Source organism: Canis aureus, chromosome 15, assembly GCF_053574225.1.
Source record: "Canis aureus isolate CA01 chromosome 15, VMU_Caureus_v.1.0, whole genome shotgun sequence".
NCBI lineage: Eukaryota > Metazoa > Chordata > Mammalia > Carnivora > Canidae > Canis > Canis aureus.
The window spans coordinates 50,281,529-50,293,654 of record NC_135625.1 but is presented as its reverse complement, the minus strand read 5'-3'; the positions used below and the strand labels follow the sequence as shown (position 1 = coordinate 50,293,654).

The 12,126-nt window shown below is 44.6% G+C and overlaps 1 long non-coding RNA gene across 1 annotated transcript; it reads left to right on the top strand.

Moving 5' to 3' along the window:
• Positions 1–2,741: 2,741 nt before the first annotated feature.
• LOC144284703 (uncharacterized) lies at positions 2,742–5,483 on the top strand. Its single transcript, XR_013353150.1, has 2 exons — positions 2,742–4,933; positions 5,156–5,483. It is a non-coding gene; the product is annotated as an uncharacterized LOC144284703 (long non-coding RNA).
• Positions 5,484–12,126: the final 6,643 nt, after the last annotated feature.

Sequence of the window (12,126 nt, the reverse complement as noted above, 5' to 3'; positions counted from 1 at the left end):
ACCCTGGACTGAGTCCCACATCGGGCTCCCCACATGAAGCCTGCTTCTCCCTCTGCCTGTGTCTCTGCCTCTCTCTCTCTCTCTGTCTCTCATGAATAAATAAATAAAAATCTTTTAAAAAATTTAAAAATTATCCAAAACTTGAAAATAGCATCCAAAAGTGAGTGGCATGTCCTTTCAAAGGCATAGAGCTCACCCAGGGTTTATCCAGGGCTATGCACTCTGGCTCAGGCTTTACTTCTCAGTACTCTAGGATAAGGCTCTAGCGTAAGTGCTTGGCACTTTGCAGGAATATGCACTGTAAATTTTTCTTCAGTTATAAGGGTTTTTTTCTTCACTCATTAAATTTTCTAAATGTGGGATCCCTGGGTGGCTCAGCGGTTTGGCGCCTGCCTTTGGCCCAGGGCGCGATCCTGGAGACCCGGGATCGAATCCCACGTCGGGCTTCCGGTGCATGGAGCCTGCTTCTCCCTCTGCCTGTGTCTCTGCCTCTCTCTCTCTCTGTGACTATCATAAATAAATAAAAATTTAAAAAAATAAATTTTCTAAATGTTATTTAAACCAGTTTTTCCCCCACAAAAAGCTCTTGTAAATTGAGGGTGTACCTTGTGATTAAGGAAATATTGTACTATTTCACTTGAATTTTACTTATCTCCTTGTAAGTAATCATGTGAACTAATTCAATGTTCTAATTTTCAATTTATCCATCAAAGACATTGACCGACAGTAGAATGATATCAATGGCTGACAGCAATCAATCAATCAATTATAAAGCACAATTATGAGAACAAGGCTTGTCAGTGGATTTTAATTCTCTTCTCCAATGGAGTGACTGTTTTGATTGCTAGGTATCATGAGCAAAAGATACACAATATTTGATTTTGATGGAGCATTTAAGTTCCATATTTTGAATAACACAGTAGCAACTATAAATTAAAAAAACAGATATTAAATTTAAATGCCTTTGGATCCATGCTATTGTTCTAGATATGATGTCATAAAGTAAGAGGAGCAAATGGTTTCTTGCTAGTTACATGTCTTGATTTTGAGACTAATTCAGGCTTCTTGTTTCTCTTCCTCTTAAGAGCCAGTGGGATGAGAGTTTAAAGTTATTAGGATTTCCACTTGAAGGTGGGCTGAGAATAGACAATAAAAGTAACCGAAAATTAACATTGCTGCTTTTTAGTATTTCTGAGAACAGATGGTTATAATAGTCAGTGAAAATACATGTTTCTCCCCCATTTCATGTCAACAATGGAAAGCAAACTGTAATACACATGAACATGTTCTGAGTAAAAGGGAATATTTGAGCAAAGACTTGCAATTTCTTGTCTACTGTTTACAGGTAGTAATGAAATCAGAAACTACGGGAAGGTTTCCTTCAGGAGAAGAGAATAGGATGTTTCTTGAATATCTTTGTCCACATTTTTTCCAGACTGTTTTTATTCCTTTGGAGTGAGATGCCCATACTTGCTATTGATATGGCAAGTGTCTGTGGCAGCTCTGGTTTAACTCGGTGTCAGTTATTAGGAGTCCAAAGCAGGAAGAGTTGGTGCTGATAGACAAATTCAGCGCCTGGATTTAGAAAGTGAGGATAAAGAATACAATTACAGATTCCAGTCCAGTCCACTGAATTGCAATTCCAAAAATGTTCAGAAAGCCACTTGCAAAAATCTCAAATGTTGAGAAACAATAAGTGTTGGTGAGCATGAGGAGAAAGGGGAAACCCTTTTTCACTGTTGGTGCGACTGGAAACTGATGCAGCCACTCTAGAAACAGTATGGAGGTTCAACAAAAAGTTAAAAATAGAACTACCCTATGACCCAGCAATTGCACTACTAGTTACCTAAAGGATACAGAAATGCTGATTTGAAGGGGCGCCTGCTCCAGTGTTTATAGCAGCATTATAAACAATAGACAAATTACAGAAAGAACCCAAGTGTCCGATTAATGAATAGAGGAAGAAGAGGTGGTGTATATAGACAATGGAATGTTACTCAGCCATCAAAAGGAATGAAATCTTGCTATTGCAACAATGTGGATGGAACTCTTATGGTATTATGCCAAGTGAAACAAGTCTGTCAGAGAAAGACAAATGTCATATGATTTCACTTATATGTAGAATTTAAGAAACAAAACAGATGAACATGGAGGGAAGGAAAAATAAGATAAAAACAGAGAGGGAGGCAAATCATAAGAGACTTAACTCTAGAGAACAAACTGAGGGTTGCTGGAGGGAATGAGGGTGGGGGATGTGTTAAACGGGGGATGGGCATTAAAGAGGGCAGTTATTTGGATGAGACTGGGTGTTACATGTAAGTGATGAATCACTAAATTCTACTCCTGAAACTAATAGTACATTATATGTGTTAACTAACTTGAATTTAAATAAAAATAATTTTTTGAACTTATACTATAGATTTATTTTGTGTATATGCCCTATACACACATACATTGCCCTATACACACATGCACATATATGCTACTGTGTTAATATTATTGTAAAACATTCACAAAAAACAGAAATATAAAAGAATGAAATAATTTTTAAAAATATTTTATTTATTTATTTGACAGAGAGATAGAACACAAGCAGGGGGAGTGGCAGGCAGAGGCAGAGGGAGAAGCAGATTCCCCTCGGAGCAGGGAGCCGGATGTGGGGCTTGATTCCAGGACCCTGAGATCATGACCTGAGCTGAAGGCAGATGCTTAACTGACTGAGTCACCCAGGTACCCCTGAAATAATATCTTTAAATAATTCATATTTATTTTCATCTATTTAAATTCATCTATTAATGAACAAAAAGCATTTTACTTTGTGATCGATTATGCTTCACTATTTCACAAGATCTTTATTTAACACTATGCTAATTATTCAAAGTCTGGCATCAAATTTGGTTTCCTTCTGTGCTTGTTTTCATTACTGAAACTTGCCTGCATTGCTGAAAAAGATATTTTTCACAAAAATGGAGAAATGAATGGCTTGTCTTTAAGCTCAAAGATTCTTTGAAGTACTCTACAATGAAATATCCACTGGGCCTATGTGCAGTACAAAATATTTTCAGGGCCGTTCTGCATCTCATCACAAAACTTCTGTGGCGAATCACACAATTTAAAATAGTGCCATCCATAGTCCCCATGAATGCAAACAGGGGACTTCACAAGGGCTGCTGTCAGCTCCTGCGAATGCCCACTCTTCTTCCACTTTCTATCCAGGACACACGGCCAGCTAAGGCATCGGCCTGTATCCACCAAGCTATTAGATATTAGCAAAATTGTGTTTGTTTCTGTTTATATAAAAATAGGGACAATCAGACCAATGCTCCAGTAAAAGGGAGGTGGTCAAACACTCAATAGGTTGTAAAGGGTCCATGCACCAAGCTGGTCCATGCACCAAGCTTCGGGCTTTGTAACCCAGCATGATGATGGTAGCTCGGCAGGCTGCCAAGCCCCAAGCCATAATGCAATGTGCACCAGGTCCCAGGAGGGAAGGCAAGTGAACAAATTCCTCACCCACCCACCTGGGATGAATGGAACTCTAATAGTTTTTAGTTTTTTTCTCATGAATTTAGGGATTAGGCAGGACCAAATTTAATGGTCACAGACGTTCAATTCTGCACTTGGACAAAGCTATTGATGAGACGTTCAGTTCTTCACTTGGACAAAGCTAATAATAATAAGTCAAGAGAAAATAATTTTGAATGTCCTTTATCAGTTTCAAAATATGAGATGCTAAGCAAAGCACATAGCCTCCTTAGGTCTCAGCTTCCTCATTTGCAAAGTGAAGGGGTTAGAAGAGGCAATCCTGCTCAAAGAAATCCCTTAATTCTACAAAATGAAAAGATAGTCTATGTTAACTACTTCTGCAAATTTAGTTCCATTCATAAATGCTATCTGTCCCTTCTTAATCCTTTATTTCAAACACTGCAAAGAGAAAATATCTAATAACTTTCTACAATCCTTTATCCATACCCTGTCATAGGAGCTGTATCTCAGAATTCAGAACTGTTTGGACATAAAAATGGTGCACATATTGGCCATTATGTAACAGCAGCAGGGTCTGGAGCAGACCCGGTAATCATTTACGCTAATATTTCTGCAGCAGAACATGTATTTTTTTACACTAAGTAGGATAAAGGCTTAAAAACAGGTCACGTTTTACAGCCAAAAAGTTTGCCAGGGGGGCAGAGTGGGGCCTGGAAACCCAGCTTTGCCAGCTGGTTTGGGCACCTGCAGAAATCTCTATTCTTCGTAAGACTGAATACCAGTTTCTAGAACATTTCATACTCTTTTATATTTTTGCCTTTATAGTCCTGTACCTTCTATTCCCCAGACAAATAGCAAAGCCAAATACAAGGGGTAGCTGTTTTTCCACCTAGCAACTCATTTCTCTGACCCAACCGATTTAGCCTGAGAACATGGACTGTGTTTGCCTTTTGCCAACTGTGGGTAATCCCAGTGAAGGCTGTAGATGCAACTGAATTATTGTGAAGAAGGCTACTGCTGTTGGCGGGGTGTAAATGCTTCTGGTGACCTGTCTGCCTGCGTGCTGCTTGTGGGGAAATTCTAGGTAACCTGTCATGATAAACTTCCTAAGAATGGAGAGAAGAACAAGAAGGCATTATCTGACTTGACAATTCTGGCAGAATCCTTCGTCCTTACTGCTGAGCTGAGACTTGTGCCACCAGAGTAGGGGTGGCAGGCAGAGGGGTTATTGCTATTTATTGAATGTGTAGCCAATGCAGGCACACGTATGTTCTCCTTAACTTCCCATTTTTTAAAAAGTATGTTATTTATTTATTCATGAGAGACACAGAAAGAGAGGCAGAGACACAGGCAGAAGGAGAAGCAGGTTCCCTGCGGGGAGCCCGATGTGGAACTCTATCCCAGGACCCTGGGATCACGACCTGAGCCGAAGGCAGATGCTTAACTGGTGAGCCACCCAGGTGCCCTGACTTCCCATTATTTCCCCATTTTACAGGTGAAGGTATTACATTTCAGAGACAACGAGAAGCTTGCCCAGGGTAACTTAGATTGTAAGTGGCAGAGTCAGAACTCAAACCCACAACCCTATCCTTAATCATGCCTCATACCACCACCTGTGAAGACAGCGCCCAGAAATGCCTTGTGGATTGACCATCTCCTCTCCATCCAGGAATGGAAACAAGTGAATACAAGTATCCTGCCCAGGGAGCATGCTGTTTGGAGTCTGATCACTGTATTTGAACCTCAGATCCACCACAGCTTCCGCGTCTATAAAGTGAACATCACAATGAAGCATCGATCTCACAGAGCCGCGGTGGGGATGGAATGGAATCACCCACGGAAAGCATTTAGTGCAGTGACGTGTTTAAAAGCGTTCGCTGTTTTTATTATTAGACAGCTGCCAACTGACACATGGATTGAGCTCCAAAGGCTCATTTTCCATTCAGCTCTTTGAACTCAGAACGTATTTGCCCACATAAAGAATATTGAGCATTTGATGTGATGACCCATGAATACTACCTAGTGTGGCTGATGGAGCATCAGCCTGGATTTGCATCCAGAAGAGAGGGTGGGGGTGGGTGGGGCTGCTGCAGCGTGGGAAGGTACGTACCCCAGGGATGTCCTCCTCAGGGTGCTGAGTGCAAGAGCCCTCACGCCGCCTCCAGCTCCTGCTCTCCTGCAGGTTTTCTGCCTCAATATGATTTCCTTCCTGCCGGGGTAATGAAATATTCAGGGCCTCTGGCAGTTGGCCAGACCTTAAAAAAATAAACACCCCTCTCCTTCCCATCACCTTTCCCCTCTGCGCCCCATGGCTGGAGATCCCATTTCCTTGGTAGCTGGCCTAGGGAGGCAACCACTAATTTATGGTGATAGGTGAATGCCCCCAATCCCTTCCCCTTCCCAAAGTTGTTGACATTTTTAAAGAAATGGAATCTAGAATTTCAGGTGGTGACACAGAGAGCGAGCCCAGAATCTGTGTCACTGGGACACTTAGCATGCCCTTCCTACAACATTGTTTTGCAGCCCCTCTGACAGGATCAACTTGATCCTCACCTCCGTTTCCTTCATAACACCTTGGCCGATGGTACCTGGAAGCTGACCAGCTGGCCCCTGGGGATCCTCTCCCCTGAGCAGGCCTCACTGTCCTCTTCACCTCTTTCCTTCTCCCATTCCCCCCCCCACTTTTTTTAAAGGTATTTATTTATTTATTTATTTATTTATTTATTTATTTATTTATCTATCCATGAGAGACATACTCAGAGAGAGGCAAAGACGCAGCAGAGGGAGAAGTAGGGTCCTTGCGGGGACCCCGATGTGGGACTCGATCCCAGGACCCTGGGATCACACCCTGACCTGAAGGCAGATGCTCAGCCGCTGAGCCACCCAGGTGCCCCTCTCCTATTCCTTAAAGCAGTTTTCCCAGAGCCCCTGCAGTTTTTCAGATTGCTGCAAGGTAGAAAGACTCTGGCAGACCCTGGGACCCCTGACGGGGTTTGTGCATCGTCAGTGGCTGAGCCCGGGATTGCCCATTATCTGTGGGACACAGGAATACATTCAAGCCAGTGACAGAATGTGTGGGTTATGGATAACTGATGACTTGGGTACTTGTATTGTCTAAGCCCCGAATTGGGACACGCAATCTGACAAGAACAAATAAATTTACGGGGACAATGGGGCCGAATCATTGAAACTGGGATACGGGCCAAAGAGATGGCAGCTGAAAGAGCTGGGCAATGGCTGGCAAGGGCGGGTGGCAGCGCAGTGGGCAGGACTGTGACATTTCTGATCCCACGTCTAGACAGACACAGGGATGGGCGACCCAGTCGTGCCTCGTGCCCCTTCCAAACATAACAGAGAATTAGTTCGTCTTTTTTTTTTTTAATTTTTATTTATTTATGATAGTCACACAGAGAGAAGGAGAGAGAGAGGCAGAGACACAGGCAGAGGGAGAAGCAGGCTCCATGCACCGGGAGCCCGACGTGGGATTCGATCCCGGGTCTCCAGGATCGCGCCCTGGGCCAAAGGCAGGCGCCAAACCGCTGTGCCACCCAGGGATCCCTAGTTCGTCTTTTTAATGGTGGTGGAGCTGTGACCAGTGCGTGGTCCTCTCTGATTAGCTCCTGGCCAATCTTTCTAACTGCTTCTTGAGCATGTTTCCCCGGACGTCCTAGAAGTGCCTCAACATGATCCTGCTCATCCTTCTCTGGGTTCAGGTCATGGCTTCACCATGCGCAGAGCCATCTGAGCTAAAAATAACAATGAATTTCATCTTCCTCCTCCTCACTTATTATTATTATATTATTTTTAACCTAATTATTATTCCCTGAGACCTTTTGTTTCTACCTCAGAAATATCTCGTTTATCCCCTAGTGCCATAAAGATCCTCTATTGAGACTACCTTGGTGGTTTCCTTTTTTTCTTTTTTTTAAAGACATATTTATTTATCTATTTATTTGAGAGAGAGAGAGAGAGAGAAAGAGATAGAGCACAAGTGAGGAAGAGAGGGATAAGCAGGCTCCCTACTGAGCAGGGAGCTGGGAGCTGGACATGGGGCTCAATCCCAGGACCCTAAGATCATGACTTGAGCTGAAGGCAGATGCTTAACCAACTGAGCCACCCAGGCATCCCCCTCTGTGGTTTCATAAATAATTTCCTGTTTTCCCCACCTCTTTGAGCCACACACATATCCCTCCCTCCTAAAAAACCTTTGCCTGTTCATTGTCTAGAATAAAGTACATGTGTCATAGGATAGCATCGAAGATTTTTCCCAACATGGTTTCAAATCTTCTTTCCAATTTCATCTCAGTCAATGCATCCTGTGATCCCTCACCCTGGACTACTAGCCATTTCCTGAAATAAGCTTCTCTGCCTCTGCAAATGCTACTCTTCTCTTCCCAGTTTCGTTATTTTATTTTTAATTATTTCTCCCTCAGTGGAGCTCATCCTAGTTCTTCTAAGCAGTATTAACTGTTCTCAGGGCATCTGGGTGGCTCAGTGGTTGAGCACATGTCTCCCTTGGGCTCAGGGCATCGTCCCAGGGTCTGGGATCAAGTCCTGCATTGGGCTCCCTGCAGAGAGCCTGTTTCTCCCTTTACCTGTGTCTCTTCCTCTCTCTCTGTGTCTCTTGTGAATAAATAAATCTTTTTTAAAAAAAGAATTGTTCTGTCCCTGTTGCTCCCTAAAATGTCCCCCCTCTGTCCTCTCATGTTAACAGACCCACTTGTGCACACATCATCCTCTATGCACCCTTGTGGCTGTTCATCTTTAGACCCCAATCCCAGCATTTAAAAGGGACTTAATAAATGTCTATAAAATGTGTTGAAAATCTTTTACTTTGGCAGAGAGCAACTGCATCTTGGGGACACCTTCTTTCATATCTGTGAAGTTTGGGCCAGAATCTGCCACCCCCGAAATATGCCACGTTGGCTTACAATTATTTTGAGCTGAAGGTGATTAGGTAGCAGCAGCTGCAGGAGGAACTCTTTGCTATCTCCCTTTCTGCTTAAAAGCAGGACATAAATTTCCTTCTGTGCAGGTGTCCCCCCTGCCTGCCCCCCACCCCTCTCCTGACTCAAGAGGAATGGAGCAACCCAATCCCAGGAGACAGAAAGTCAGCACTGAGATGAATCTGCCTAAACAAACCTTACTAAATAATCCTTGTTTTCCATTAATTTCTCGGTATATTTACCTTCCCATAATTGACTGCCCAGAGAGGCCCAAACCTCTTTTATTCATCTTGTCACTTTCCCCCATTTATTGCCTTCTGTTAACATGGTATATAAGCTCTCAGGCCTAATTGGTTTTTAGGGTTTTCACTTCTTTTTTTGGTGAGGCTCCTTGTGTGTATATGAAACAAACCTTTCTCCTGTTCATCGTCTTCTGTCCATTTAATTCATGTGTCTCAGTCACAAACCTAAGAGGGTGGAGGAACCATTTTTTTCTCTCCCCTACACTTCCAGCCGGGCAAACAAATATTGACATACACGGTTCTCTTGTCCCTTACTTCCTGCCTCAGGGTACAATCCTCCCTTCTAGCCATGTGGCCCTTTTTAATGCCTGGTTGGGGGGCAGCTCCTTGGGGCTCCAAACTCCCCAGTGTGGGCCCCATGTCCTCTCACTTGCCCTTCACTGTGTTCTGACCATTGTCTCTCAAAGATGATTCACTTCGTGCTGATTCCTACTCAGCAATTATGGATAATAGGTTGATCTCAAGATAACCGCATTGCCATGGTGGGCTCTTGGAGAACTCATTTCTTGACTAAAACCTGCAAAGAATGGTGACGCTGGAGCGCTATGGCCAGGCTAGAGGACCAGATGGTCTGCATTTGGGAGGGGAGAGATAAGGGTGAGTTCAGGGGCAAGAGAGGTGAGGGACAGAGTGGTGGTTCTCAGGGAGGCTCAGGCAAGTCAAGCAGCAACCACAAAGGTGAGCTGCGGGGAGTCCAGCCTGGAAGCTTTGCCAGTGAGTCTTGAAGGTGGAAACTGGGGAGGGACTCTTGAAGCAGAAGCTCAGGAAACCGTCTGTAGTGGGAGAGAGTATGTCCTATTGGGCCGAGTATGTCGGATCTTTGCGGATGGTGCATGGTAGAAGGGGGTGCGGGGTGCATCTGTTCTCCAAGTGGGTGGCTGCCTTCAGGCCAGTCGGTACACAAATCCATGAAGTGGCCAAATACTGGCCAGTTAAATGGGCTTGTTAAGGGGAAATTCACTCCGTATCCATGAGGAGGTGACTCTCATTTGAGTAGACACTGTCAGGTTTGGTTATGGTTCTCAGGCAGAAGACCCCTGCCCCTCCTTTACTTCATGTAACAAAAAGTGAGTTATTTTTCTTTTGGGGAGTGTTTAATGAAAATGGTGCTTGAGTGAAGGGTGGCTGGGTGGCTCAGTCACTTAAGTGTGATCTCAGTTTTGGCTCAGATCATGATGTGGGATCAAGCTCTGAGCACAGTGCGGAGTCTACTTGGGATTATTTTCCCCTCCCCCCTCTCTCCCCCTCTGCTCTCCCGTCCCTCTCCCTCTGCTCAAGCTCTCTCTAAGCTAACTAAATAAATAAAATCTGGGATCCCTGGGTGGCGCAGCGGTTTGGCGCCTGCCTTCGGCCCAGGGCGCAATCCTGGAGACCCAGGATCGAATCCCACGTCGGGCTCCCGGTGCATGGAGCCTGCTTCTCCCTCTGCCTGTGTCTCTGCCTCTCTCTCTCTCTGTGACTATCATAAAAAAAAAAAAAAAAAAAAAAAAAAAAAAAAAAAAAATGGTGCTTGAGTGAATCCTATAGTCCTTTCCTTCTATTCTCTCCCACTCCCCCACCTCCTTCCCTCCACAAAGAGTTGTTGGTTTGCATCATGTGCCAGGTCTCTGCTGGGTGCTGGGGATTGATTCAGAGCCAGGCAGGGTAGGATCCCTGTGTCCAGCAGCCTGACCTCCATTTCTACCATGCCAGCTAGGGATGGAAATCAGGGTGACTGTCCTGGAAGGTCACCACTGTGACACCAGGTGCTAGGACCAGCCAGCAGAATGGAAGAGCCAGGCCCTTTGTTAAAAAGATTATTAAGAATTTTGGGTTGGGGGCAGCCCCGGTGGTGCAGCGGTTTGGCGCTGCCTGCAGCCCAGGGCATGATCCTGGGGACCCTGGATCAAGTTCCACATAGGGCTCCCTGCATGGAGCCTGCTTCTCCCTCTGCCTGTGTCTCTGCCTCTTTCTTTCTCTCTGTGTGTCTCTATGAATAAATAAATAAAATCTTAAAAAAAAAAAAAGAATTTTGGGACAGTTGCAGAAGTGGAGTCTTAAACTGCTGCTTAAGAGCATGGGGCCCTTCAGAGGGTGGCCAACACAGCCAGCCCTGCTGTGCACTGTGTTCCTGCCCAGTGACCCCAGGGGCAAAAGGGAGTGGGGAGGCAAGAGAGAGGCTGTAACAAAAGGAGGGGGAGAAGAAGGTAGCTGAAACCCTCCTCAGCTTCCATCCACACTAACCACCCACAAAAGGCCCATTGTCTTTTTTCTTACAGTAAGTGTCCTGATCCCTTGGTTATTTGCAGAATCACATCTCCACAGGGCCTTCTGTTGTCATCCTTCCAGTTTTTTATCATTTCATATAGGGGAAGACACTGTCTTCTGATTTCTATGCACCAAAGCTGGGTCAGGAGAAGGGAGCGCGTGGGGAGGGGTGTGAGGAAGGGGAGAAAGTTCTGATACTTGACTGAAGATGACATCTTCTAAAACTGGCCAGCAAGAATTTGATTGGCAGCAGTTCTGTTAGTTGACTGAGTGCTGAATGGAGCTGTGTATTCAGCTGTGAGATGGATGTCCCTACACGGGTGACAGGGTTCACTGTTAATAGACCAGAGGTGACCAGCTCCTGTGGTAGGCAGGTTTGTGGGAACCACGATCTGATTTTGTGAACTTGAATATCCAGACACTTCAAAAGTGTAAAACTGCAGTTGTACTAACTCCTGAGTGATAGAGAAATCTGTATCATGATGGCATCAATATTCATATTTATATATGAACTGTGGGAGAGAGAGAACATGAGCAACCTCCTCTTTGCCCAATAAGGAGAGTGTTGGGGAGGATTTCAGCTAAGACTAGTCTGAGCTACTGCTGTTAATAACCATTTTCTTCTGGAAGCAAGACCTACAGACGGGAACGGAAAAGATGAAACTTACTACAGTCTCTGTTCTAAAGTTAATTTTATGTGGGGTGCCCAGCTGGCTCAGCTGGTAGAGCATCCAACTCTTGATCACAGGGTCTTGAATTCAAGGCCCACGTTGGGCTTAGGGCCTACTAATAACAAAAAGAGTTAAAACTATTTTGTCTGATATACGTATGGCGACTCCAGCTTTCTTTTGACAGACATGATAAATATTTCTCCATCCTCTCACTTTCAATCTGCAGGTGTCTTTAGGTCTAAAATGAGTCTTTTGCAGGTACCATATAGATGGGTCTTGTTTTGTTTTTTTGTTTTTTGTTTTTTAATTTGTATTTTTTTATGATAGTCACACACAGAGAGAGAGGCAGAGACACAGGCAGAGGGAGAAGCAGGCTCCATGCACCAGGAGCCCAACATGGGATCCCGGGTCTCCAGGATCACGCCCCGGGCCAAAGGCAGGCGCCAAACCGCTGCGCCACCCAGGGATCCCTGT